Source organism: Mustela nivalis (assembly GCF_964662115.1).
Source record: "Mustela nivalis genome assembly, chromosome: 1".
Lineage (NCBI taxonomy): Eukaryota > Metazoa > Chordata > Mammalia > Carnivora > Mustelidae > Mustela > Mustela nivalis.
The window spans coordinates 74018004-74022144 of record NC_139020.1 but is presented as its reverse complement, the minus strand read 5'-3'; positions in this window follow the sequence as shown (position 1 = coordinate 74022144).

Sequence of the window (4141 nt, the reverse complement as noted above, 5' to 3'; positions counted from 1 at the left end):
GTAGTCTCTCATCCTTTCTTAAAATCTGCTTAAGGATCTTAATATAGAAAAACACTAAACATGAGGGAAAGTGTGTGATAGTCCTTTTTCTTGTTCTTTTCGTTTTCTCATTCTAAGAGAGGTTGAACATTAGAATTAGCTAATTCTAATTGAGAATGAATTCTATTTTATGCATTTATGTTTTTATATTTGTTATTTCTTTCTTATTTCCCTTCCTTTTATCTCATTGTAATTTTCCTAACTTCTTAAATTGAATGCCTGGCTTATTAATTTTCAAACTTTCTTTTTTTCTCCTTAATATAACCATTTAAGACTATACACCTTTTCTTTAAGTGCCACCTTTGTTGCATCTCCCTAGTGTTGATATGCATTTTTTTTATTATTTAGTTAAAAATTTTCTTTATTTTTCCATCTATGTGTTTTTAAATGTGCTTTAAAATTCCCAAATATGTGAGTTTGGGTTTTTTTTTTAATTGATTTCCAACTTAATTGTATTGTGATTATACAATGTGGTCTATATGATTCTGATACTTTTAACATTTTTTAATCATGTTTTATGGTTACTATTTGTAAATATTTTATGTTCTTTAAAAGTATATATTTTTCCAAATATTGGGTGCAAGATTCTTCAGTGTCCATTAGGTAAAGTTGTTAATCTTGTCATTCAGACCTTCACTATCTTCCCTTTTGGTTGTTTCCTTGATCTATAGTATCCATGAGAATTAAATGGGTCTATACTTGTTGGGTCCCCCCCAAAAACAGGGTACCCCAATAATGGGTCCGTGATTAAAGGAGAGAGACTGATGCAAAGCAAAGGTCAAGCCAAGCTTTATTTCACGCCAAGCATCAGGAATCAGACCAACCATCAAACAGACCTCTCAGGGCTGCCCTTTATAGAGAGGACGACCCCTCCCTGCTTTCCAGATTAACTTTTATAGAGCAAAGGCCATTTGGTTGGGCCTGACCACACACAGGTAGCCAATGAGATTGTAACACACACAGGAAACTCCACAGTGATGCTAGGCGACCAACTGAATTACAATTTACCCTAGTAGACATTTGAACCAGCCTATCACACCTTGGTTAGGATTGATGCCAAAAGGCTCCCAAAGGGCAGGAGCCCATACTCCTTGGTAGCTAGGGGACAGTATGAGCCCCCACTGATTGAATACCTCCACCGTCTGACCCACCCTGGTACTTGGACTTTGTTACCTGGGACTGGTTTCCGAGACTTGTTTTTAAGTAAGTTCCCCTAGGAGGTGGGCAAAGTCAATTTAAGATTTACAACAAAATGGCAGTTCAACAGCGGTGGGGCCCCTCTGGCTGAATAAGCCCTTACATTCCCCCCTTTTCTTTGGAGATTAGTCAAATCTTTGACTTTTCAGCCAGTTCTATGTCCCTTTTTTAACAGCTGCCAGACTGTTTTAATGATTCCAGAGTGATTTACCCAGAAACAGCATTTCTCTCCTAGGGCTACGCAGAGCCCCCTCTTTTCTAGAAATAATATATCAAGTCCTTATTGTCTATATTTCCCACCTATATTTCAACAATAGAAGCAACAATGAACTCAATGAATTCATTGTTTCCAAGTCTTAGCTTTAGTCCATGATCAGCAGGGTCCATCGGCAGCGGCATCCACCTCTGGGGGTGTCCTCATCCTTGGCTCGTTTGATATGACCCGCATGAATCCAGGTCCCAATGCCTTCTACTTTCACCCCCATGGGGGTGGTCAGGATGACAACAAAGGGTCCCTTCCAGCGAGGCTCCAAGCCTCCCACTTGGCAGCGGTGCATCCAACCCAAGTCCCTGGGTTGACAAGGATGTAATGCCTGCAGTGACTGGAGTACAGACTGATCAGTCATTTCTGCTAGGGCAACCTCTTATAGCCGAGAGCAGAGCAGGGGGTGTCTCCCGAACACTATTTCAAATGGGGTCACCTTGTTTAAGCAGGGTGTACATCGTGCCCTGAGGAGGGCGAAAGGAAGGAGATCCACCCATCTACCACCAGCCTCCAGAATTAGCTCTGCCAAGGTCTCTTTGAGAGTCCAGTTCATTCTCTCTCCTTGCCCAGAACTCTGGGGCCTGTAGACACAATGCAGTTTCCAATTAGTGCCCATGGCCTTGGCCAATGCCTGTGAGACTGAACTCACAAATGCAGGGCCATTGTCTGACCCAGTCATGAGAGGTAACCCAAACGTCTAGTAGCTTTTTAGCTACCACTCCTGCCATCTCATGTTTGGCAGAAAAAGCCTTTACCCAGCCTACCGTCCATATAGATGTTGGCGGTCTTACCCTTGGCCATCTGTAATTCCTTGGTGAGTGCAATCAGCTCCACTTTTTGCCCCGAAGTTCCATGTGGCGGGGCTGTTGTCCAGAGTCCCTGCTCAGGAGAAACCACTGCAGCCCCCACATACCTCTTTCCATTGACCATGTAGCTACTCCCATCTGTGAACAGAGTCATCTCTGCACCTTGGAGGGGAGTGTCTCTGAGATCCGGCCTTATTCCTGTGACTGGGTTAGGACCTTCCTGCAGTTGCGTGGGTGCTTGGCCAGTTCCTCTGGCAGCAATGTGGCTGGATTTAGCACCACCTGAGGCTGGAATGTCACTTTTGGTTCACTGAGGAGGAGGGCCTGATATCCTGTCACTCAGGCATTTGTTATCCACCGGTCTGGTGGAGCCCAGAGAAGGCGCTCGAGAGTATGGGTGGTGGTCAAGATGAGATTTTACCCAGAGTCAATTTACTTGCATCCTTGACCAAGAGGGCTATGGCAGCAATTATGTGGAGGCAAGGGGGAAACCCAGCTGCTATTGGATCTAGTGATGCCCCACGAGACTCAGGGTGCAACCCACTCAGACTCCGTAGCCAAAGTGGTGGAGCCATACAGACACATTCACACAGTCAGGCACTCTTCAGATTCAAATGGTTTGGACACCCTCCCCTTTGGGTATCCCTGGCTAATGGGAGGTGGTCAGTCTCCCCTTCCATTCTTTACGAATGGGTCTAGCTCAGACAGTGGCCCTGGGGCTGTTAAACAGAATTCAGTTAAGCACAAAAGATGTTTACCAACAGATTTCAAAAGCACAAACCTAGTTCCAGCAACCGACCAATGCTCTAGCATTTTATCCCATTTGGTTTAAAGTTTCAGGTTAGAAAAGACTTTGAAAGCTACTTTAACAATTACCCATTAAAACTTTGAGACAGACAATTAACCATCAGTTTAGTCATCTCTTTGCTAACAGATTTTAACCCAACAGATTTTAACAAAGATTTTAACAAATAACACGAGCTTATTTGACTTTAAGAAAAAACTCTGAAGTTTCACATTTCTACTGTTAACTCAAAAGACATGTTTATCCTAATTAACCCAACAAACTTAACTTAGTTCAAATACTGATTTATGTTCCACCTGGGCCCACTCCATTTCGAATGTTTACCTGAAGCCCAGGGAAGATCCGGAGCAGGGGGTGTTAGGTCCAGGGGGCGCTCTTCTTGTTTCCCGACAGTGAAGAACAGAACAAAGTGCCACCAGAAGGCAGAGAAAGGGTTCCCAGTTCTAGAGCTCATCAGCTCCAAGAGAAGAGCAGACGCCATGCTTTCCCGCCAGCAAGGGGGAGGGGCTAGGCAGTCTCTGTCGGGCAAGAGAGGGCAAGGAATGTCCCTGAAACAGTTTGTTTTGGCAGCTGCTAGGGAATATTCCTTAAAGTCTCTGTCTTGAGTTAAACTAACCCCAGCTGGCTCCAGTTATAGCCCTTAACACACGAAATGAGTGAGAGAGAAGCCCCACATCTATTAGGAGGAACAGAGAGACGAAAGTCAGAGTCCCCTTACTCTGCTTGCCCCATTCCTTCAAACACAACAAACACCACAACAGACAACAAAAAGACAAGACAGACAACTGCAAACCAAGGGGCCCTTACCCAGAGCCAACCATGAGTGGGGGTTTTTCCATCCCCTACAGGGGTTACCTGGCCCCCTACAGATGCTCACCAGAATGAACCACACAACAGAACCAGACCCAGTGGCCCTCACCCAGAGGCTGCAGCTGGTGGGGGTTTCCCGGCGTCCTACAGACACTCGCTGGGATGAGCCACAGCTGCTCCCTGAGATGAGCCACAGACCAGAATCAGACCCAGTGGCTC